The following is a 26,656-nucleotide window of genomic DNA, read 5'->3' on the forward strand; positions in this document are numbered from 1 at the left end:
ATCTCAGGTATCTAATGTAGATTTTTAGGGCTATGTTAAGTGAAAATTTTAGACTCTTGTCTCTACGCAATTCCAAGGGATTTCTGTGAGGACAATTTCTCCTAGACATTGATGCCATATTCTGTTCCTGTGTGTGTTGTCTGGTATATCTCCAATTGCTGGTGTTGCATTTGTTGAGATGAACAACCCATACTATTTCGATTAGCATAACTTCATTTTGATTAGGCTTATCTCACAATTCTGAAAGTGTGCAGGACACGGCCTCTTGTGGAAATGAGGATTCTAAAGGTTCTCAGCTCTGCATTCTGCTCTATGTCATTTTGGAGTGTTTCCAAAACAGCAAACTGAGAGTGCGCTTGTGCTTTGTAGTGCCACGGGAATGTCCCAATGAAAGCAGTTCTTCCCAGAGCTTCTCTGTCTACTGAAACACCAGTGGAAGCACATCCATGGATGTCACACATCAGGGCCTTCTGGAATGATCCCGCAGACCGACCTTGGTGTCCTCGCTACCGTACCGTGCCGGTGCCATCCAAAATGTAGCATCCGATTTTGGGAGATAATGCTGAAGGAAATGCTTCCTCTTCTCACGCTGTGGACTTGGACCACTCTACCTTGTCCTATCATCCTTGTGGCACGGATGCACGAAGGCCACCACAGAGCTGTTGCGCATCCTGTGCCTCAAACCAAACCATAATCCCAGCCCAGGTTATGAATGTAGCAGATCCTAAGGCTTTTCATTCTGATTTCAAACCCAAGGCCCCCTGGATCCCTCAGACCAGATGCACGATAGCTCTGATTCAGCCCCACACGTGCTCTATTGGCAAAATGCCCAATTGGTCCCTGGTCCTGCAGATGCACTGGGTGTGGCCATGGGACATATCGGTAATCTCAACCGCGCGACCAGTGTGGTTGATTTATCATTGGTACACTGTTCGGTTTGCTCTCTTGATTAGACCCACCACATCCCACAACGCACTCCAGATCCCTGAGACTCAGCGTATGCCATCAACCGTAGCCCTATACCTCACTTACCGATGCCCCTGCTAACTGTAATTTGGCATCACGGATCTTGGTCTCAGAATCAACTGTGGGGATATTTTGCGCTGGTTTCTTTGAGTTCTGTCAGCCAAGCATCTGCTGTGCACTCTTGTAAATCTCAGCACATCACCTTCAATCTCATGTCTCCTGTCCGCTTGAGAGGGTGCGTCCAAGTTAAACAGGGTTTCACCCTTGTTGGTCAGACCCTGCACTGGTTTCCACTTCCTGCTTTGCCTTCTCCTGCTTCCAGGTGTCCTGAGGCCTCATCCTGTCTTTGGAATTAACACACCTCTCTTCGGCAAGTGTCCTGTGCCAAAGGCTGGGTGAGTGGACTTTTATATTTCTCTGTACAAGCGAGCGCGTGAGTGCAGGTTGCACTTCTTCTCTGCCAACTGGGCATCGATGAATCAACACTATCCAGATACATTTCACAGAAATGTGATATTTGCTTAGCTCTTGGTTTCTATACAGCCGTGGTGGGAGGGGTTGTCCAAAGAAACCTGTTTTGACATTGTGTTGATATCTCATTTGCAGTCTTTAAGAATTTTAACAGAATTCATTTCCATGTTTTGGGAGTTATACGAAAATGAAGTCATTTTTTGAAACACACTAAATCGACCTAGAAGCCAGACTTGTCAATTTTGGTAACATTTTGTCAGCACTACGGAAAACCTAGACAGATAGAATGCAAACTAGCAGTCCAAACTGTTAAAGGGGTCATGTCAGCTCTTTACGGTTGAAGCCTCCTAGACCAACAGGAACCATGAAATAACTATTGGAAACATGAAATAACCCCCAACCTTGGATACACTTGGGCATGTGGTGCCATTTAGACCTATTTGTCACCTACTGGCCAATGTTGGCATTTCAAGGGGTAACATCACTCTCTAGGAAAATACAAGAGGAAACAAACCAAATATATACATTTAGGTTTGAATCCAAAAGCACCTAGAGGCATTATAGCTAGGAGAACCCTGCTGCAGTTATGCTTGTCTATGGAGAACCAGGTGTTCTTCTATCAGTGATGAGAACAGTTAATCTTCCGATCATGTTGGGTAAAGACATTTAACGCAACCAAGTCTGCACCCACATGATATAGTGCCCCTGGGGGCTTGACTCAAGTGAAAGACGATCCACATAAGCTGTGTCTTTAATGTCATTGGCGACTTTTACAGTACACTTCACTTTCTGACTTGTACTATTTACCTATACTGTCTTGAAAAACTGAGGCCTAATACAGATTCAAGTTCAGTCAAAGATTCCCCTCACTTACCACACTCCCTTCACCCCAAGGAAGACATAAACACAACATTTGCTGAATCTAGCGGAAGGCCATCGTTTCTAGGTGTGAGCTAAGTATTCAATCCCTATCTATTTCAGCCGAGACTATTTGACCTTTAAGGAGTTCACTGTTGTTCACAGAGTGTGAAGCTGGAGGAACTCTGATTCTAGGAGGGACTTGCCCTTCTCCTAATGGCTTCATTGCTGCTCAGGTACTGAACCTTCAAAATGGATGCGTGAGTGGAGGGGAGGGAAGGGCAAGTGCTTGCTAGCTAGGCCCAAACCTGGGAAAAGGCTTACCTGGGCTTGGTGAATTTTGGTCTGAATGGCTTGGGAAGGCCCCTTGGGACGTGTGGATTCTCACGACCTCTTCCAAGAACAGGAGCGTTTTGATCATCTCTGCCATCTCTTCTCTTGCACACGTCAGGGACCTTGGACCCGTTCTTGGAGAAGAGAATTGAGGAACTTCCTCAAGTCCACGTTGGCACTCCGTATGTTTCTGCCAGTATCAGCGAGGTTCAATATGTCTCCTGAATAACTTTTGAGCCTGGTATCCTCTACAGCTGTCTCCACGCCAGTATTCTCCATTGTAGCAGAACATCTCTCATCCATGTGTTCGCATCTCTCCTCAATCCGTGCAGCCAGCTTTTCGGCCAGCTTCTCTTCGTGACTCCCCTAAAGTCGACTTCACCAGGACTGGGCAAGTCTGAAAGTACCTCGGAGCCTCACCAGTAAGCTGATGACAGGCAGATCTTCCACTGTCTGCCCTTTCAGGTTCTGGAAACTGACCTGTGAACTCAGGTCTTTGGGCAGCAGAAGTATCTCGAACTTACACAGCTTCCCGGACCAAACACCTAAGCCAAGCTCCACAGAGGCCTGCAGCCCCTCCATCACACTGATCCACCCACAGAACTCGGCCCGGTTACCTAGGATCCAACAGCCACAACAAGCCTCGTGGAACACACCAACATTCCACCTGGAATCCAACCGGTAACTGCCATCCCCAATGGCTGCTGCATCTTGTCAGTGTTGGGGGAGGGGCTGCATCCGACGAGAGGTTCCTAAAGTAAATGTGGTTCTGCCCACTAGTGTCCCATGGGCCTTTCTTCTTCCCTCTTTCCTTTTGTTCAGATCTGTATGCACAGTACCAATGGAGAGAAGTGTGTCCCTTTTCAGTTGAAGGTTTCACACGTCTTTAAACTTTCTAAGAGTTCACAGTACACAGAGACCCATAAAGGAGACTTATGTTCCTATAATATCCGTACAACCGGAATACATATGCGTCGCATGATTTCTGCTGAAAAACCCACACTCTCAGGACATGGATCTATTGGTTTCATGGGGGCTGAATTTCCAAGAAATGAAACCAACCCCAATGTGCACTTTACTGTCTGTCTCTTTTGCTCTTAGTACACTTTGGCAGAGCTACTTGCCTTTGTTATAGACTTCTTACAATTCTTCTCTTCGTAGCATAGAATATGGCATTCCTTCATCCTGTTGGAAGACATACAAGACTACATCACGGACTAGGAATTCATTGGATTCCAAATCGGCATTTGGGTGTGGTCACGATATGCTCTTATGAATCTATATTTACGAATATGAATGCACGCCTCTGATTTCCGAATACAAGTGTTCTGAGTACATGCAAGCCGCAATACTGTGTCGATGCGTGCTGAATGATCCTTGACATCACCTTGAGTATTTTCTTTTGAATAATCATGTTTCCCATGGTATATGTCAGCCAACCGTACCATTTTGGTGCATGTTTGTTGGTTTGATTCTTTGTTGGTCTGCTTCTCGCTTGTTTTGCAAACACGTCAGGACATGCATCTCTCCTTTCGCTTCAAACAGAGAGTCAAATAAGCTGATTCACTTAAGACAGTGCTTCCAATCACCTATGATTTCCTGCTTCCCTCTCCAATCTTTAAGGTTTTGATGTCCTCCTTGCCTTCTTCTTGTTTCTTTTTGCCACTCATGCTCTTCTTGCATTTCCAATAATGGTTTTCTTCTTTCCATTTCATCTTGCTGCTTTTCTATTCCGGGGAGTATTCTCAACCTTCCTTTTAGAAGAAGTTTTGAACTGCTGAATTCTTTTATGTTTTGCCGGTCTGTGGATTGCTCTAGATCTGCCGTTATGAGAAATGGTGGTCATGTGGCATAGGCTACCCTAGGTGGCAGCCTTTGGCCATTCAGGATATGGTCTGTGTCCTGGCACTCCTCCATGTCCTGCAATATTGCTGCCGAGTTATAAGCTGAAACCCCTCTGGAGGTTCCCTTGTGTCTATGTTGTTTCCTCCAGGTGCATTTTAATTCACTGTGATATTCGTGAACTTTTTTGAATGGAATCATACAGCTGCTGGTTGGTCTATTGGGATTCCACCTCCTTTGGATGCTGTGTAATTCCTGAATTCGCATAGATGATTTTTTCTTGGCTTTCAAAAAGTTTCAGTCTGATATTTCTACAGATAAATTTTCAGACATATTTTATTTCTTTATCTCTTGCTTTTCCATCTGGGACTCTTATGAATTCTAGTCTTTCATGCCCTGTCTTAACCCAGGATACAACAGCAATATTTTCATTGTTTTGCACTTGCTTTCCTATGTCCAAATCTGACCGAGGGATTTCTGTTCCCCTGTCTTCACAGTCATTCACGCGTCCCTCTGCATTATCTAGTCTGCTAAGGACTGAATTTAAGCCCTGATATTATCACATCCACTGAGTTTTCTGATATTTTTTGGCTCGTCTTTAGACTTTCTCTTCCCCTTTTCTGGTATTCTGCCTTTTGTGATTCTGAGACCCTTTTGTTGTTCAGTGTTTTCCTGACCTCCATTTTCAACACTTGGACTGCATAGCGTATTGCAGTCTAGTTGTTTGAAAGCTTATCTTTTGGGCCTTCAATATCTTTGGAACTGAAAATGGTACTTCCTATTTCTTTTACTGTACTTCTTCATCACTACTGGTCAGGTAATATAAGGTATCAAATGTAGATTTTTAGGGCTATGTTAAGTGAAAATTTTAGACTCTTGTCTCTATGCAATTCCAAGGGATTTCTGTGAGGACAATTTCTCCTAGACATTGATGCCATATTCTGTTCCTGTGTGTGTTGTCTGGTATATCTCCAATTGCTGGTGTTGCATTTGCTGTGATGAACAACACATACTATTTCGATTAGCATAACTTCATTTTGATTACGCTTATCTCACAATTCTGAAAGTGCGCAGGACACGGCCTCTTGTGGAATTGAGGATTCTAAAGGTTCTCAGCTCTGCATTCTGCTCTATGTCATTTTGGAGTGTTTCCAAAACAGCAAACTGAGAGTGCGCTTGTGCTTTGTAGTGCCACGGGAATGTCCCAATGAAAGCAGTTCTTCCCAGAGCTTCTTTGTCTACTGAAACACCAGTGGAAGCACATCCATGGATGTCACACATCAGGGCCTGCTGGAATGATCCCGCAGACCGACCTTGGTGTCCTCGCTGCCGTACCGTGCCGGTGCCATCCAAAATGTAGCATCCGATTTTGGGAGATAGTGCTGAAGGAAATGCTTCCTCTTCTCACGCTGTGGACTTGGACCACTCTACCTTGTCCTATCATCCTTGTGGCACGGGTGCACGAAGGCCACCACAGAGTTTTGCGCATCCTGTGCCTCAAACCAAACCATAATCCCAGCCCAGGTTATGAATGTAGCAGATCCTAAGGCTTTTCATTCTGATTTCAAACCCAAGGCCCCCTGGATCCCTCAGACCAGATGCACGATAGCTCTGATTCAGCCCCACACGTGCTCTATTGGCAAAATGCCCAATTGGTCCCTGGTCCTGCAGATGCACTGGGTGTGGCCATGGGACATATCGGTAATCTCAACCGCATGACAAGTGTGGTTGATATATCATTGGTACACTGTTCGGTTTGCTCTCTTGATTAGACCCACCACATCCCACAACGCACTCCAGATCCCTGAGACTCAGCGTATGCCATCAACCGTAGCCCTATACCTCACTTTCCGATGCCCCTGCTAACTGTAATTTGGCATCACGGATCTTGGTCTCAGAATCAACTGTGGGGATATTTTGCGCTGGTTTCTTTGAGTTCTGTCAGCCAAGCATCTGCTGTGCACTCTTGTAAATCTCAGCACATCACCTTCAATCTCATGTCTCCTGTCCGCTTGAGAGGGTGCGTCCAAGTTAAACAGTGTTTCACCCTTGTTGGTCAGACCCTGCACTGGTTTCCATTCCCTGCTTTGCCTGCTCCTGCTTCCAGGTGTCCTGAGGCCTCATCCTGTCTTTGGAAGTAACAGACCTCTCTTCGGCAAGTGTCCTGTGCCAAAGGCTGGGTGAGTGGAGTTTTACATTACTCTGTACAAGGGAGCGCGTGAGTGCAGGTTGCACTTCTTCTCTGCCAACTGGGCATCGATGAATCAACACTATCCAGATACATTTCACAGAAATGTGATATTTGCTTAGCTCTTGGTTTCTATACAGCCGTGGTGGGAGGGGTTGTCCAAAGAAACCTGTTTTGACATTGTGTTGATATCTCATTTGCAGTCTTTAAGAATTTTAACAGAATTCATTTCCATGTTTTGGGAGTTATACGAAAATGAAGTTATTTTTTGAAACACACTAAATCGACCTAGAAGCCAGACTTGTCAATTTTGGTTACATTTTGTCAGCTCTACGGAAAACCTAGACAGATAGAATGCAAACTAGCAGTCCAAACTGTTAAAGGGGTCATGTCAGCTCTTTACTGTTGAAGCCTCCGAGACCAACAGGAACGATGAAATAACTATTGGAAACATGAAATAACCCCCAAACTTGGATACACTTGGGCATGTGGTGCCCTTTAGTCCTATTTGTCACCTACTGGCCAATGTTGGCATTTCAAGGGGTAACATCCCTCTCTCGGAAAATACAAGAGGAAACAAACCAAATATATACATTTAGGTTTGAATCCAAAAGCACCTAGAGGCATTATAGCTAGGAGAACCCTGCTGCACTTATGCTTGTCTATGGAGAACCAGGTGTTCTTCTATCAGTGATGAGAACAGTTAATCTTCCGATCATGTTGGGTAAAGCCATTTAACGCAACCCAGTCTGCACCCACATGATATAGTGCCCCCTGGGGCTTGACTCAAGTGAAAGACGATCCATATAAGCTGTGTCTTTAATGTCATTGGCGACTTTTACAGTACACTTCACTTTCTGACTTGTACTATTTACCTATACTGTCTTGAAAAACTGAGGCCTAATACAGATTCAAGTTCAATCAAAGATTCCCCTCACTTACCACACTCCCTTCACCCCAGGGAAGACATAAACACAACATCTGCTGAATCTAGCGGAAGTCCATCGTTTCTAGGTGTGAGCTAAGTATTCAATTCCTATCTATTTCAGCCGAGAATATTTGACCTTTAAGGAGTTCACTGTTGTTCACAGAGTCTGAAGCTGGAGGAACTCTGATTCTAGGAGGGACTTGCCCTTCTCCTAATGGTTTCATTGCCGCTCAGGTACTGAACCTTCAAAATGGATGCGTGAGTGGAGGGGAGGGAAGGGCAAGTGCTTGCTAGCTTGGCCCAAACCTGGGAAAAGGCTTACCTGGGCTTGGTGAATTTTGGTCTGAATGGCTTGGGAAGGCCCCTTGGGACGTGTGGATTCTCACGACCTCTTCCAAGAACAGGAGCTTTTTGATCATCTCTGCCATCTCTTCTCTTGCACACGTCAGGGACTTTGGACCCGTTCTAGGAAAAGAGAATTGAGGAACTTCCTCAAGTCCACGTTGGCACTCCGTATGTTTCTGCCAGTATCAGCGAGGTTCAATATGTCTCCTGAATGTCTTTTGAGCCTGGTATCCTCTACAGCTGTCTCCACGCCAGTATTCTCCATTGTAGCAGAACATCTCTCATCCATGTGTTCGCATCTCTCCTCAATCCGTGCAGCCAGCTTTTCGGCCAGCTTCTCTTCGTGACTCCCCTAAAGTCGACTTCACCAGGACTGGGCAAGTCTGAAAGTACCTCGGAGCCTCACCAGTAAGCTGATGACAGGCAGATCTTCCACTGTCTGCCCTTTCAGGTTCTGGAAACTGACCTGTGAACTCAGGTCTTTGGGCAGCAGAAGTATCTCGAACTTACACAGCTTCCCGGACCAAACACCTAAGCCAAGCTCCACAGAGGCCTGCAGCCCCTCCATCACACTGATCCACCCACAGAACTCGGCCCGGTTACCTAGGATCCAACAGCCACAACAAGCCTCGTGGAACACACCAACATTCCACCTGGAATCCAACCGGTAACTGCCATCCCCAATGGCTGCTGCATCTTGCCAGTGTTGGGGGAGGGGCTGCATCCGACGAGAGGTTCCCAAAGTAAATGTGGTTCTGCCCACTAGCGTCCCATGGGCCTTTCTTCTTCCCTCTTTCCTTTTGTTCAGATCTGTATGCACAGTACCAATGGAGAGAAGTGTGTCCCTTTTCAGTTGAAGGTTTCACACTTCTTTAAACTTTCTAAGAGTTCACAGTACACAGAGACCCAGTTAAGGAGACTTATGTTCCTATAATATCCGTACAACCGGAATACATATGCGTCGCATGATTTCTGCTGAAAAACCCACACTCTCAGGACATGGATCTATTGGTTTCATGGGGGCTGAATTTCCAAGAAATGAAACCAACCACAATGTGCAATTTACTGTCTGTCTCTTTTGCCCTTAGTACACTTTGGCTGAGCTACTTGCCTTTGTTATAGGCTTCTTACAATTCTTGTCTACGTAGCGTAGAATATGGCATTTCTTCATTCTGTTGGAAGACATACAAGACTACATCACGGACTAGGAATCCATTGGATTCCAAATCGGCATTTGAGTGAGGACACGATATGCTCTTATGAATCTATATTTACGAATATGAATGCACGCCTCTGATTTCCGAATACAAGTGTGCTGAGTACATGCAAGCTGCAATACTGGGTCGATGCATGCTGAATGATCCTTGACATCACCTTGAGTATTTTCTTTTGAATAATCATGTTTCCCATGGTATATCTCAGCCAACCGTACCATTTTGGTGCATGTTTGTTGGTTTGATTCTTTGTTGGTCTGCTTCTCGCTTGTTTTGCAAACACGTCAGGACATGCATCTCTCCTTTCGCTTCAAACAGAGAGTCAAATAAACTGATTCAATTAAAAGAGTGCTTCCAATCACCTATGATTTCCTGCTTCCCTCTCCAATATTTAAGGTTTTGATGTCCTCCTTGCCTACTTCTTGTTTCTTCTTTGCCACTCATGCTCTTCTTGCATTTCCAATAATGGTTTTCTTCTTTCCATTTCATCTTGCTGCTTTTCTATTCCGGGGAGTATTCTCAACCTTCCTTTTAGAAGAAGTTTTGAACTGCTGAATTCTTTTATGTTTTGCCGGTCTGTGGATTGCTCTAGATCTGCCGTTATGAGAAATGGTGGTCATGTGGCATAGGCTACCCTAGGTGGCAGCCTTTGGCCATTCAGGATATGGTCTGTGTCCTGGCACTCCTCCATGTCCTGCAATATTGCTGCCGAGTTATAAGCTGAAACCCCTCTGGAGGTTCCCTTGTGTCTATGTTGTTTCCTCCAGGTGCATTTTAAATCACTGTGATATTCGTGAACTTTGTTGAATGGAATCATACAGATGCTGGTAGGTCTATTGGGATTCCACCTCCTTTGGATGCTGTGTAATTCCTGAATTCGCATAGATGATTTTTTCTTGGCTTTCAAAAAGTTTCAGTCTGATATTTCTACAGATAAATTTTCAGACATATTTTATTTCTTTATCTCTTGCTTTTCCATCTGGGACTCTTATGAATTCTAGTCTTTCATGCCCTGTCTTAACCCAGGATACAACAGCAATATTTTCATTGTTTTGCACTTGCTTTCCTATGTCCAAATCTGACCGAGGGATTTCTGTTCCCCTGTCTTCACAGTCATTCACGCATCCCTCTGCATTATCTAGTCTGCTAAGGACTGAATTTTAGCCCTGATATTATCACATCCACTGAGTTTTCTGATATTTTTTGGCTCGTCTTTAGACTTTCCCTTCCCCTTTTCTGGTATTCTGCCTTTTGTGATTCTGAGACCCTTTTGTTGTTCAGTGTTTTCCTGACCTCCATTTTCAACACTTGGACTGCATAGCGTATTGCAGTCTAGTTGTTTGAAAGCTTATCTTTTGGGCCTTCAATATCTTTGGAACTGAAAATGGTACTTCCTATTTCTTTTACTGTACTTCTTCATCACTACTGGTCAGGTAATATCAGGTATCTAATGTAGATTTTTAGGGCTATGTTAAGTGAAAATTTTAGACTCTTGTCTCTATGCAATTCCAAGGGATTTCTGTGAGGACAATTTCTCCTAGACATTGATGCCATATTCTGTTCCTGTGTGTGTTGTCTGGTATATCTCCAATTGCTGGTGTTGCATTTGTTGTGATGAACAACACATACTATTTCGATTAGCATAACTTCATTTTGATTACGCTTATCTCACAATTCTGAAAGTGCGCAGGACACGGCCTCTTGTGGAAATGAGGATTCTAAAGGTTCTCAGCTCTGCATTCTGCTCTATGTCATTTTGGAGTGTTTCCAAAACAGCAAACTGAGAGTGCGCTTGTGCTTTGTAGTGCCACGGGAATGTCCCAATGAAAGCAGTTCTTCCCAGAGCTTCTCTGTCTACTGAAACACCAGTGGAAGCACATCCATGGATGTCACACATCAGGGCCTGCTGGAATGATCCCGCAGACCGACCTTGGTGTCCTCGCTGCCGTACCGTGCCGGTGCCATCCAAAATGTAGCATCCGATTTTGGGAGATAGTGCTGAAGGGAATGCTTCCTCTTCTCATGCTGTGGACTTGGACCACTCTAGCTTGTCCTATCATCCTTGTGGCACGGGTGCACGAAGGCCACCACAGAGCTGTTGCGCATCCTGTGCCTCAAACCAAACCATAATCCCAGCCCAGGTGATGAATGTAGCAGATCCTAAGGCTTTTCATTCTGATTTCAAACCCAAGGCCCCCTGGATCCCTCAGACCAGATGCACAATAGCTCTGATTCAGCCCCACACGTGCTCTATTGGCAAAATGCCCAATTGGTCCCTGGTCCTGCAGATGCACTTGGTGTGGCCATGGGACATATCGGTAATCTCAACCGCGCGACCAGTGTGGTTGATTTATCATTGGTACACTGTTCGGTTTGCTCTCTTGATTAGACCCACCACATCCCACAACGCACTCCAGATCCCTGAGATACAGCGTATGCCATCAACCGTAGCCCTATACCTCACTTACCGATGCCCCTGCTAACTGTAATTTGGCATCACGGATCTTGGTCTCAGAATCAACTGTGGGGATATTTTGCGCTGGTTTCTTTGAGTTCTCTCAGCCAAGCATCTGCTGTGCATTCTTGTAAATCTCAGCACATCACCTTCAATCTCATGTCTCCTGTCCGCTTGAGAGGTTGCGTCCAATTTAAACAGGGTTTCACCCTTGTTGGTCAGACCCTGCACTGGTTTCCATTCCCTGCTTTGCCTTCTCCTGCTTCCAGGTGTCCTGAGGCCTCATCCTGTCTTTGGAAGAAACAGACCTCTCTTCGGCAAGTGTCCTGTGCCAAAGGCTGGGTGAGTGCTGTTTTACATTTCTCTGTACAAGGGATCACGTGAGTGCAGGTTGCACTTCTTCTCTGCCAACTGGGCATCGATGAATCAACACTATCCAGATACATTTCACAGAAATGTGATATTTGCTTAGCTCTTGGTTTCTATACAGCCGTGGTGGGAGGGGTTGTCCAAAGAAACCTGTTTTGACATTGTGTTGATATCTCATTTGCAGTCTTTAAGAATTTTAACAGAATTCATTTCCATGTTTTGGGAGTTATACGAAAATGAAGTTATTTTTTGAAACACACTAAATCGACCTAGAAGCCAGACTTGTCAATTTTGGTAACATTTTGTCAGCTCTACGGAAAACCTAGACAGATAGAATGCAAACTAGCAGTCCAAACTGTTAAAGGGGTCATGTCAGCTCTTTACGGTTGAAGCCTCCGAGACCAACAGGAACCATGAAATAACTATTGGAAACATGAAATAACCCCCAACCTTTGATAAATTTGGGCATATGGTGCCCTTTAGTCCTATTTGTCACCGACTGGCCAATGTTGGCATTTCAAGAGGTAACATCCCTCTCTAGGAAAATACAAGAGGAAACAAACCAAATATATACATTTAGGTTTGAATCCAAAAGCACCTAGAGGCATTATAGCTAGGAGAACCCTGCTGCACTTATGCTTGTCTATGGAGAACCAGGTGTTCTTCTATCAGTGATGAGAACAGTTAATCTTCCGATCATGTTGGGTAAAGACATTTAACGCAACCAAGTCTGCACCCACATGATATAGTGCCCCTGGGGGCTTGACTCAAGTGAAAGACGATCCACATAAGCTGTGTCTTTAATGTCATTGGCGACTTTTACAGAACACTTCACTTTCTGACTTGTACTATTTACCTATACTGTCTTGAAAAACTGAGGCCTAATACAGATTCAAGTTCAGTCAAAGATTCCCCTCACTTACCACACTCCCTTCACCCCAGGGAAGACATAAACACAACATTTGCTGAATCTAGCGGAAGGCCATCGTTTCTAGGTTTGAGCTAAGTATTCAATTCCTATCTATTTCAGCCGAGATTATTTGACCTTTAAGGAGTTCACTGTTGTTCACAGAGTGTGAAGCTGGAGGAACTCTGATTCTAGGATGGACTTGCCCTTCTCCTAATGGCTTCATTGCCGCTCAGGTACTGAACCTTCAAAATGGATGCGTGAGTGGAGGGGAGGGAAGGGCAAGTGCTTGCTAGCTAGGCCCAAACCTGGGAAAAGGCTTACCTGGGCTTGGTGAATTTTGGTCTGAATGGCTTGGGAAGGCCCCTTGGGACGTGTGGATCCTCACGACCTCTTCCAAGAACAGGAGCGTTTTGATCATCTCTGCCATCTCTTCTCTTGCACACGTCAGGGACCTTGTACCCGTTCTTGGAGAAGAGAATTGAGGAACTTCCGCAAGTCCACGTTGGCACTCCGTATGTTTCTGCCAGTATCAGTGAGGTTCAATATGTCTCCTGAATGTCTTTTGAGCCTGGTATCCTCTACATTGTTTCCACGCCATTATTCTCCATTGTAGCAGAACATCTCTCATCCATGTGTTCGCATCTCTCCTCAATCCGTGCCGCCAGCTTTTCGGCCAGCTTCTCTTCGTGACTCCCCTAAAGACGACTTCACCAGGAATGGGCAAGTCTGAAAGTACATCGGAGCCTCACCAGTAAGCTGATGACAGGCAGATCTTCCACTGTCTGCCCTTTCAGGTTCTGGAAACTGACCTGTGAACTCAGGTCTTTGGGCAGCACAAGTATCTCGAACTTACACAGCTTCCCGGAACAAACACCTAAGCCAAGCTCCACAGAGACCTGCAGCCCCTCCATCAAACTGATCCACCCACAGAACTCGGCCCGTTTACCTAGGATCCAACAGCCACAACAAGCCTCGTGGAACACACCAACATTCCATCTGGAATCCAACCGGTAACTGCCATCCCCAATGGCTGCTGCATCTTGTCAGTATTGGGGGAGGGGCTGCATCCGACGAGAGGTTCCTAAAGTAAATGTGGTTCTGCCCACTAGCGTCCCATGGGCCTTTCTTCTTCCCTCTTTCCTTTTGTTCAGATCTGTATGCACAGTACCAATGGAGAGAAGTGTGTCCCTTTTCAGTTGAAGGTTTCACACGTCTTTAAACTTTCTAAGAGTTCACAGTACACAGAGACCCAGTAAAGGAGACTTATGTTCCTATAATATCCGTACAACCGGAATACATATGCGTCGCATGATTTCTGCAGAAAAACCCACACTCTCAGGACATGGATCTATTGGTTTCATGGGGGCTGAATTTCCAAGAAATGAAACCAACCCCAATGTGCACTTTACTGTCTGTCTCTTTTGCTCTTAGTACACTTTGGCAGAGCTACTTGCCTTTGTTATAGGCTTCTTACAATTCTTCTCTACGTAACGTAGAATATGGCATTCCTTCGTCCTGTTGGAAGACATACAAGACTACATCACGGACTAGGAATCCATTGGATTCCAAATCGGCATTTGGGTGAGGTCACGATATGCTCTTATGAATCTATATTTACGAATATGAATGCACGCCTCTGATTTCCGAATACAAGTGTGCTGAGTACATGCAAGCCGCAATACTGGGTCGATGCGTGCTGAATGATCCTTGACATCACCTTGAGTATTTTCTTTTGAATAATCATGTTTCCCATGGTATATGTCAGCCAACCGTACCATTTTGGTGCATGTTTGTTGGTTTGATTCTTTGTTGGTCTGCTTCTCGCTTGTTTTGCAAACACGTCAGGACATGCATCTCTCCTTTCGCTTCAAACAGAGAGTCAAATTAGCTGATTCACTTAAGAGAGTGCTTCCAATCACCTATGATTTCCTGCTTCCCTCTCCAATCTTTAAGGTTTTGATGTCCTCCTTGCCTTCTTCTTGTTTCTTCTTTGCCACTCATGCTCTACTTGCATTTCCAATAATGGTTTTCTTCTTTCCATTTCATCTTGCTGCTTTTCTATTCCGGGGAGTATTCTCAACCTTCCTTTTAGAAGAAGTTTTGAACTGCTGAATTCTTTTATGATTTGCCGGTCTGTGGATTGCTCTAGATCTGCCGTTATTAGAAATGGTGGTCATGTGGCATAGGCTACCCTAGGTGGCAGCATTTGGCCTTTCAGGATATGGTCTGTGTCCTGGCACTCCTAGCTTTCCTGAAATATTGCTGCCGAGTTATAAGCTGAAACCCCTCTGGAGGTTCCCTTGTGAGTATGTTGTTTCCTCCAGGTGCATTTTAAATCACTGTGATATTCGTGAACTTTGTTGATTGGAATCATACAGCTGCTTGTAGGTCTATTGGGATTCCACCTCCTTTGGATGCTGTGTAATTCCTGAATTCGCATAGATGATTTTTCTTGGCTTTCAACAAGTTTCAGTCTGATATTTCTACAGATAAATTTTCAGACATATTTTATTTCTTTATCTCTTGCTTTTCCATCTGGGACTCTTATGAATTCAAGTCTTTCATGCCCTGTCTTAACCCAGGATACAACAGCAATATTTCCATTGTATTGCAGTTGCTTTCCTATGTCCGAATCTGACCGAGGGATTTCTGTTCCCCTGTCTTCACAGTCATTCACGCGTCCCTCTGCATTATCTAGTCTGCTAAGGATTGAATTTTAGCCCTGATATTATCACATCCACTGAGATTTCTGATATCTTTTGGCTCGTCTTTAGACTTTCTCTTCCCCTTTTCTGGTATTCTGCCTTTTGTGATTCTGAGACCCTTTTGTCCTTCAGTGATTTCCTGACCTCCATTTTCAACACTTGGTCTGCATAGCGTTTTGCAGTCTAGTTGTTTGAAAGCTTATCTTTTGGGCCTTCAATATCTTTGGAACTGAAAATGGTACTTCCTATTTCTTTTACTGTACTTCTTCATCTCTACTGGTCAGGTAATATCAGGTATATAATGTAGATTTTTAGGGCTATGTTAAGTGAAAATTTTAGACTCTTGTCTCTACGCAATTCCAAGGGATTTCTGTGAGGACAATTTCTCCTAGACATTGATGCCATATTCTGTTCCTGTGTGTGTTGTCTGGTATATTTCGAAATGCTGGTGTTGCATTTGTTGTGATGAACAACCCATACTACTTCGATTACCATAACTTCATTTTGATTACGCTTATCTCACAATTCTGAAAGTGCGCAGGACACGGCCTCTTGTGGAAATGATGATTCTAAAGGTTCTCAACTCTGCATTCTGCTCTATGTCATTTTGGAGTGTTTCCAAAACAGCAAACTGAGAGTGCGCTTGTGCTTTGTAGTGCCACGGGAATGTCCCAATGAAAGCAGTTCTTCCCAGAGCTTCTCTGTCTACTGAAACACCAGTGGAAGCACATCCATGGATGTCACAAATCAGGGCCTGCTGGAATGATCCCGCAGACCGACCTTGGTGTCCTCGCTGCCGTACCGTGCCGGTGCCACCCAAAATGTAGCATCCGATTTTGGGAGATAGTGCTGAAGGAAATGCTTCCTCTTCTCACGCTGTGGACTTGGACCACTCTAGCTTGTCCTATCATCCTTTTGGCACGGGTGCACGAAGGCCACCACAGAGCTGTTGCGCATCCTGTGCCTCAAACCAAACCATAATCCCAGCCCAGGTGATGAATGTAGCAGATCCTAAGGCTTTTCATTCTGATTTCAAACCCAAGGCCCCCTGGATCCCTCAGACCAGATGCACGATAGCTCTGATTCAGCCCCACACGTGCTCTATTGGCAAAATGCCCAATTGGTCCCTGGTCCTGCAGATGCACTGGGTGTGGCCATGGGACATATCGGTAATCTCAACCGCGAGACAAGTGTGGTTGATATATCATTGGTACACTGTTCGGTTTGCTCTCTTGATTAGACCCACCACATCCCACAACGCACTCCAGATCCCTGAGACTCAGCGTATGCCATCAACCGTAGCCCTATACCTCACTTACCGATGCCCCTGCTAACTGTAATTTGGCATCACGGATCTTGGTCTCAGAATCAACTGTGGGGATATTTTGCGCTGGTTTCTTTGAGTTCTCTCAGCCAAGCATCTGCTGTGCACTCTTGTAAATCTCAGCACATCACCTTCAATCTCATGTCTCCTGTCCGCTTGAGAGGGTGCGTCCAAGTTAAACAGGGTTTCACCGTTGTTGGTCAGACCCTGCACTGGTTTCCATTCCCTGCTTTGCCTGCTCCTGCTTCCAGGTGTCCTGAGGCCTCATCCTGTCTTTGGAAGTAACAGACCTCTCTTCGGCAAGTGTCCTGTGCCAAAGGCTGGGTGAGTGGAGTTTTACATTTCTCTGTACAAGGGAGCGCGTGAGTGCAGGTTGCACTTCTTCTCTGCCAACTGGGCATCGATGAATCAACACTATCCAGATACATTTCACAGAAATGTGATATTTGCTTAGCTCTTGGTTTCTATACAGCCGTGGTGGGAGGGGTTGTCCAAAGAAACCTGTTTTGACATTGTGTTGATATCTCATTTGCAGTCTTTAAGAATTTTAACAGAATTCATTTCCATGTTTTGGGAGTTATACGACAATGAAGTTATTTTTTGAAACACACTAAATCGACCTAGAAGCCAGACTTGTCAATTTTGGTTACATTTTCTCAGCTCTACGGAAAACCTAGACAGATAGAATGCAAACTAGCAGTCCAAACTGTTAAAGGGGTCATGTCAGCTCTTTCCTGTTGAAGACTCCGAGACCAAAAGGAACGATGAAATAACTATTGGAAACATGAAATAACCCCCAACCTTGGATACACTTGGGCATGTGGTGCCCTTTAGTCCTATTTGTTACCTACTGGCCAATGTTGGCATTTCAAGGGGTAACATCCCTCTCTCGGAAAATACAAGAGGAAACAAACCAAATATATACATTTAGGTTTGAATCCAAAAGCACCTAGAGGCATTATAGCTAGGAGAACCCTGCTGCACTTATGCTTGTCTATGGAGAACCAGGTGTTCTTCTATCAGTGATGAGAACAGTTAATCTTCCGATCATGTTGGGTAAAGCCATTTAACGCAACCCAGTCTGCACCCACATGATATAGTGCCCCCTGGGTCTTGACTCAAGTGAAAGACGATCCATATAAGCTGTGTCTTTAATGTCATTGGCGACTTTTACAGTACACTTCACTTTCTGACTTGTACTATTTACCTATACTGTCTTGAAAAACTGAGGCCTAATACAGATTCAAGTTCAGTCAAAGATTCCCCTCACTTACCACACTCCCTTCACCCCAGGGAAGACATAAACACAACATCTGCTGAATCTAGCGGAAGGCCATCGTTTCTAGGTGTGAGCTAAGTATTCAATTCCTATCTATTTCAGCCGAGAATATTTGACCTTTAAGGAGTTCACTGTTGTTCACAGAGTCTGAAGCTGGAGGAACTCTGATTCTAGGAGGGACTTGCCCTTCTCCTAATGGCTTCATTGCCGCTCAGGTACTGAACCTTCAAAATGGATGCGTGAGTGGAGGGGAGGGAAGGGCAAGTGCTTGCTAGCTAGGCCCAAACCTGGGAAAAGGCTTACCTGGGCTTGGTGAATTTTGGTCTGAATGGCTTGGGAAGGCCCCTTGGGACGTGTGGATTCTCACGACCTCTTCCAAGAACAGGAGCGTTTTGATCATCTCTGCCATCTCTTCTCTTGCACACGTCAGGGACTTTGGACCCGTTCTTGGAGAAGAGAATTGAGGAACTTCCTCAAGTCCACGTTGGCACTCCGTATGTTTCTGCCAGTATCAGCGAGGTTCAATATGTCTCCTGAATGTCTTTTGAGCCTGGTATCCTCTACAGCTGTCTCCACGCCAGTATTCTCCATTGTAGCAGAACATCTCTCATCCATGTGTTCGCATCTCTCCTCAATCCGTGCAGCCAGCTTTTCGGCCAGCTTCTCTTCTTGACTCCCCTAAAGTCGACTTCACCAGGACTGGGCATGTCTGAAAGTACCTCGGAGCCTCACCAGTAAGCTGATGACAGGCAGATCTTCCACTGTCTGCCCTTTCAGGTTCTGGAAACTGACCTGTGATCTCAGGTCTTTGGGCAGCAGAAGTATCTCGAACTTACACAGCTTCCCGGACCAAACACCTAAGCCAAGCTCCACAGAGGCCTGCAGCCCCTCCATCACACTGATCCACCCACAGAACTCGGCCCGGTTACCTAGGATCCAACAGCCACAACAAGCCTCGTGGAACACACCAACATTCCACCTGGAATCCAACCGGTAACTGCCATCCCCAATGGCTGCTGCATCTTGTCAGTGTTGGGGGAGGGGCTGCATCCGACGAGAGGTTCCCAAAGTAAATGTGGTTCTGCCCACTAGCGTCCCATGGGCCTTTCTTCTTCCCTCTTTCCTTTTGTTCAGATCTGTATGAACAGAACCAATGGAGAGAAGTGTGTCCCTTTTCAGTTGAAGGTTTCACACTTCTTTAAACTTTCTAAGAGTTCAAAGTACACAGAGACCCAGTTAAGGAGACTTATGTTCCTATAATATCCGTACAACCGGAATACATATGCGTCGCATGATTTCTGCTGAAAAACCCACACTCTCAGGACATGGATCTATTGGTTTCATGGGGGCTGAATTTCCAAGAAATGAAACCAACCCCAATGTGCACTTTACTGTCTGTCTCTTTTGCCCTTAGTACACTTTGGCAGAGCTACTTGCCTTTGTTATAGGCTTCTTACAATTCTTCCCTACGTAGCGTAGAATATGGCATTCCTTCATCCTGTTTGAAGACATACAAGACTACATCACGGACTAGGAATCCATTGGATTCCAAATCGTCATTTGAGTGAGGACACGATATGCTCTTATGAATCTATATTTACGAATATGAATGCACGCCTCTGATTTCCGAATAAAAGTGTGCTGAGTACATGCAAGCCGCAATACTGGGTCGATGCATGCTGAATGATCCTTGACATCACCTTGAGTATTTTCTTTTGAATAATCATGTTTCCCATGGTATATGTCAGCCAACCGTACCATTTTGGTGCATGTTTGTTGGTTTGATTCTTTGTTGGTCTGCTTCTCGCTTGTTTTGCAAACACGTCAGGACATGCATCTCTCCTTTCGCTTCAAACAGAGAGTCAAATAAACTGATTCAATTAAGAGAGTGCTTCCAATCACCTATGATTTCCTGCTTCCCTCTCCAATATTTAAGGTTTTGATGTCCTCCTTGAATACTTCTTGTTTCTTCTTTGCCACTCATGCTCTTCTTGCATTTCCAATAATGGTTTTCTTCTTTCCATTTCATCTTGCTGCTTTTCTATTCCGGGGAGTATTCTCAACCTTCCTTTTAGAAGAAGTTTTGAACTGCTGAATTCTTTTATGATTTGCCGGTCTGTGGATTGCTCTAGATCTGCCGTTATGAGAAATGGTGGTCATGTGGCATAGGCTACCCTAGGTGGCAGCCTTTGGCCATTCAGGATATGGTCTGTGTCCTGGCACTCCTCCATGTCCTGCAATATTGCTGCCGAGTTATAAGCTGAAACCCCTCTGGAGGTTCCCTTGTGTCTATGTTGTTTCCTCCAGGTGCATTTTAAATCACTGTGATATTCGTGAACTTTGTTGAATGGAATCATACAGCTGCTGGTTGGTCTATTGGGATTCCACCTCCTTTGGATGCTGTGTAATTCCTGAATTCGCATAGATGATTTTTTCTTGGCTTTCAAAAAGTTTCAGTCTGATATTTCTACAGATAAATTTCAGAATTATTTTATTTCTTTATCTCTTGCTTTTCCATCTGGGACTCTTATGAATTCTAGTCTTTCATGCCCTGTCTTAACACAGGATACAACAGCAATATTTTCATTGTTTTGCACTTGCTTTCCTATGTCCAAATCTGACCGAGGGATTTCTGTTCCCCTGTCTTCACAGTCATTCACGCGTCCCTCTGCATTATCTAGTCTGCTAAGGACTGAATTTTAGCCCTGATATTATCACATCCACTGAGTTTTCTGATATTTTTTGGCTCGTCTTTAGACTTTCTCTTCCCCTTTTCTGGTATTCTTCCTTTTGTGATTCTGAGACCCTTTTGTTGTTCAGTGTTTTCCTGACCTCCATTTTCAACACTTGGACTGCATAGCGTATTGCAGTCTAGTTGTTTGAAAGCTTATCTTTTGGGCCTTCAATATCTTTGGAACTGAAAATGGTACTTCCTATTTCTTTTACTGTACATCTTCATCACTACTGGTCAGGTAATATAAGGTATCTAATGTAGATTTTTAGGGCTATGTTAAGTGAAAATTTTAGACTCTTGTCTCTATGCAATTCCAAGGGATTTCTGTGAGGACAATTTCTCCTAGACATTGATGCCATATTCTGTTCCTGTGTGTGTTGTCTGGTATATCTCCAATTGCTGGTGTTGCATTTGTTGGGATGAACAACACATAGTATTTCGATTAGCATAACTTCATTTTGATTACGCTTATCTCACAATTCTGAAAGTGCGCAGGATCCGGCCTCTTGTGGAAATGAGGATTCTAAAGGTTCTCAGCTCTGCATTCTGCTCTATGTCATTTTGGAGTGTTTCCAAAACAGCAAACTGAGAGTGCGCTTGTGCTTTTTATTGCCACGGGGATATCCCAATGAAAGCAGTTCTTCCCAGAGCTTCTCTGTCTACTGAAACACCAGTGGAAGCACATCCATGGATGTCACAATTCAGGGCCTGCTGGAATGATCCCGCAGACCGACCTTGGTGTCCTCGCTGCCGTACCGTGCCGGTGCCACCCAAAATGTAGCATCCGATTTTGGGAGATAGTGCTGAAGGAAATGCTTCCTCTTCTCACGCTGTGGACTTGGACCACTCTAGCTTGTCCTATCATCCTTGTGGCACGGGTGCACGAAGGCCACCATAGAGCTGTTGCGCATCCTGTGCCTCAAACCAAACCATAATCCCAGCCCAGGTTATGAATGTAGCAGATCCTAAGGCTTTTCATTCTGATTTCAAACCCAAGGCCCCCTGGATCCCTCAGACCAGATGCACGATAGCTTTGATTCATCCCCACACGTGTTCTATTGGCAAAATGCACAATTGGTCCCTGGTCCTGCAGATGCACTGGGTGTGGCCAAGGGACATATCAGTAATCTCAAATGCGCGACCAGTGTGGTTGATTTATCATTGGTACACTGTTCGGTTTGCTCTCTTGTTTAGACCCACCACATCCCACAACGCACTCCAGATCCCTGAGACTCAGCGTATGCCATCAACCGTAGCCCTATACATCAATTACCGATGCTCCTGCTAACTGTAATTTGGCATCACGGATCTTGGTCTCAGAATCAACTGTGGGGATATTTTGCGCTGGTTTCTTTGAGTACTATCAGCCAAGCATCTGCTGTGCACTCTTGTAAATCTCAGCACATCACCTTCAATCACATGTCTCCTGTCCGCTTGAGATTTTGCGACCAAGTTAAACAGGGTTTCACCATTGTTGGTCAGACCCTGCACTGGTTTCCATTCCCTGCTTTGCCTTCTCCTGCTTCCAGGTGTCCTGAGGCCTCATCCTGTCTTTGGAAGTAACAGACCTCTCTTCGGCAAGTGTCCTGTGCCAAAGGCTGGGTGAGTGGAGTTTTACATTTCTCTGTACAAGGGAGCGCGTGAGTGCAGGTTGCACTTCTTCTCTGCCAACTGGGCATCGATGAATCAACACTATCCAGATACATTTCACAGAAATGTGATATTTGCTTAGCTCTTGGTTTCTATACAGCCGTGGTGGGAGGGGTTGTCCAAAGAAACCTGTTTTGACATTGTGTTGATATCTCATTTGCAGTCTTTAAGAATTTTAACAGAATTCAATTCCATGTTTTGGGAGTTATACGAAAATGAAGTTATTTTTTGAAACACACTAAAACGACCTAGAAGCCAGACTTGTCAATTTTGGTAACATTTTGTCAGCTCTACGGAAAACCTAGACAGATAGAATGCAAACTAGCAGTCCAAACTGTTAAAGGGGTCATGTCAGCTCTTTACGGTTGAAGCCTCCGAGACCAACAGGAACCATGAAATAACTATTGGAAACATGAAATAACCCCCAACCTTGGATACACTTGGGCATGTGGTGCCCTTTAGTCCTATTTGTCACCGACTGGCCAATGTTGGCATTTCAAGGGGTAACATCCCTCTCTAGGAAAATACAAGAGGAAACAAACCAAATATATACATTTAGGTTTGAATCCAAAAGCACCTAGAGGCATTATAGCTAGGAGAACCCTGCTGCACTTATGCTTGTCTATGGAGAACCAGGTGTTCTTCTATCAGTGATGAGAACAGTTAATCTTCCGATCATGTTGGGTAAAGCCATTTAACGCAACCAAGTCTGCACCCACATGATATAGTGCCCCCGGGGGCTTGACTCAAGTGAAAGACGATCCACATAAGCTGTGTCTTTAATGTCATTGGCGACTTTTACAGTACACTTCACTTTCTGACTTGTACTATTTACCTATACTGTCTTGAAAAACTGAGGCCTAATACAGATTCAAGTTCAGTCAAAGATTCCCCTCACTTACCACACTCCCTTCACCCCAGGGAAGACATAAACACAACATTTGCTGAATCTAGTAGAAGGCCATCGTTTCTAGGTGTGAGCTATATATTCAATCCCTATCTATTTCAGCCGAGACTATTTGACCTTTAAGGAGTTCACTGTTGTTCACAGAGTGTTAAGCTGGAGGAACACTGATTCTAGAAGGGACTTGCCCTTCACCTAATGGCTTCATTGCCGCTCAGGTACTGAACCTTCAAAATGGATGCGTGAGTGGAGGGGAGGGAAGGGCAAGTGCTTGCTAGCTAGGCCCAAACCTGGGAAAAGGCTTACCTGGGCTTGGTGAATTTTGGTCTGAATGGCTTGGGAAGGCCCCTTGGGACGTGTGGATTCTCACGACCTCTTCCAAGAACAGGAGCGTTTTGATCATCTCTGCCATCTCTTCTCTTGCACACGTCAGGGACCTTGGACCCGTTCTTGGAGAAGAGAATTGAGGAACTTCCTCAAGTCCACGTTGGCACTCCGTATGTTTCTGCCAGTATCAGCGAGGTTCAATATGTCTCCTGAATGTCTTTTGAGCCTGGTATCCTCTACAGCTGTCTCCACGCCTGTATTCTCCATTGTAGCAGAACATCTCTCATCCATGTGTTCGCATCTCTCCTCAATCCGTGCAGCCAGCTTTTCGGCCAGCTTCTCTTCGTGACTCCCCTAAAGTCGACTTCACCAGGACTGGGCAAGTCTGAAAGTACCTCGGAGCCTCACCAGTAAGCTGATGACAGGCAGATCTTCCACTGTCTGCCCTTTCAGGTTCTGGAAACTGACCTGTGAACTCAGGTCTTTGGGCAGCAGAAGTATCTCGAACTTACACAGCTTCCCGGACCAAACACCTAAGCCAAGCTCCACAGAGGCCTGCAGCCCCTCCATCACACTGATCCACCCACAGAACTCGGCCCGGTTACCTAGGATCCAACAGCCACAACAAGCCTCGTGGAACACACCAACATTCCACCTGGAATCCAACCGGTAACTGCCATCCCCAATGGCTGCTGCATCTTGTCAGTGTTGGGGGAGGGGCTGCATCCGACGAGAGGTTCCTAAAGTAAATGTGGTTCTGCCCACTAGCGTCCCATGGGCCTTTCTTCTTCCCTCCTTCCTTTTGTTCAGATTTGAATGAACAGTACCAATGGAAAGAAGTGTGTCCCTTTTCAGTTGAAGGTTTCACACGTCTTTAAACTTTCTAAGAGTTCACAGTACACAGAGACCCAGTAAAGGAGACTTATGTTCCTATAATATCCGTACAACCGGAATACATATGCGTCGCATGATTTCTGCTGAAAAACCCACACTCTCAGGACATGGATCTATTGGTTTCATGGGGGCTGAATTTCCAAGAAATGAAACCAACCCCAATGTGCACTTTACTGTCTGTCTCTTTTGCTCTTAGTACACTTTGGCAGAGCTACTTGCCTTTGTTATAGGCTTCTTACAATTCTTCTCTACGTAGCGTAGAATATGGCATTCCTTCATCCTGTTGGAAGACATACAAGACTACATCACGGACTAGGAATCCAGTGGATTCCAAATCGGCATTTGGGTGAGGTCCCGATATGCTCTTATGAATCTATATTTACGAATATGAATGCACGCCTCTGATTTCCGAATACAAGTGTGCTGAGTACATGCAAGCCGCAATACTGGGTCGATGCGTGCTGAATGATCCTTGACATCACCTTGAGTATTTTCTTTTGAATAATCATGTTTCCCATGGTATATGTCAGCCAACCGTACCATTTTGGTGCATGTTTGTTGGTTTGATTCTTTGTTGGTCTGCTTCTCGCTTGTTTTGCAAACACGTCAGGACATGCATCTCTCCTTTCGCTTCAAACAGAGAGTCAAATAAGCTGATTCACTTAAGAGAGTGCTTCCAATCACCTATGATTTCCTGCTTCCCTCTCCAATCTTTAAGGTTTTGATGTCCTCCTTGCCTTCTTCTTGTTTCTTCTTTGCCACTCATGCTCTTCTTGCATTTCCAATAATGGTTTTCTTCTTTCCATTTCATCTTGCTGCTTTTCTATTCCGGGGAGTATTCTCAACCTTCCTTTTAGAAGAAGTTTTGAACTGCTGAATTCTTTTATGATTTGCCGGTCTGTGGATTGCTCTAGCTCTGCCGTTATTAGAAATGGTGGTCATGTGGCATAGGCTACCCTAGGTGGCAGCATTTGGCCATTCAGGATATGGTCTGTGTCCTGGCACTCCTCCCTGTCCTGCAATATTGCTGCCGAGTTATAAGCTGAAACCCCTCTGGAGGTTCCCTTGTGACTATGTTGTTTCCTCCTGGTGCATTTTAAATCACTGTGATATTCGTGAACTTTGTTGATTGGAATCATACAGCTGCTGGTAGGTCTATTGGGATTCCACCTCCTTTGGATGCTGTGTAATTCCTGAATTCGCATAGATGATTTTTTCTTGGCTTTCAACAAGTTTCAGTCTGATATTTCTACAGATAAATTTTCAGACATATTTTATTTCTTTATCTCTTGCTTTTCCATCTGGGACTCTTATGAATTCTAGTCTTTCATGCCCTGTCTTAACCCAGGATACAACAGCAATATTTTCATTGATTTGCACTTGCTTTCCTATGTCCGATTCTGACCGAGGGATTTCTGTTCCCCTGTCTTCACAGTCATTCACGCGTCCCTCTGCATTATCTAGTCTGCTAAGGACTGAATTTTAGCCCTGATATTATCACATCCACTGAGTTTTCTGATATCTTTTGGCTCGTCTTTAGACTTTCTCTTCCCCTTTTCTGGTATTCTGCCTTTTGTGATTCTGAGATCCTTTTGTTCTTCAGTGTTTTCCTGACCTCCATTTTCAACACTTGGACTGCATAGCGTTTTGCAGTCTAGTTGTATGAAAGCTTATCTTTTGGGCCTTCAATATCTTTGGAACTGAAAATGGTACTTCGTATTTCTTTTACTGTACTTCTTCATCTCTACTGGTCAGGTAATATCAGGTATCTAATGTAGAATTTTAGGGCTATGTTAAGTGAAAATTTTAGACTCTTGTCTCTACGCAATTCCAAGGGATTTCTGTGAGGACAATTTCTCCTAGACATTGATGCCATATTCTGTTCCTGTGTGTGTTGTCTGGTATATCTCCAATTGCTGGTGTTGCATTTGTTGTGATGAACAACCCATACTATTTCGAT

Source organism: Vicugna pacos, unplaced genomic scaffold (assembly GCF_048564905.1).
Source record: "Vicugna pacos unplaced genomic scaffold, VicPac4 scaffold_19, whole genome shotgun sequence".
Taxonomy (NCBI): domain Eukaryota; kingdom Metazoa; phylum Chordata; class Mammalia; order Artiodactyla; family Camelidae; genus Vicugna; species Vicugna pacos.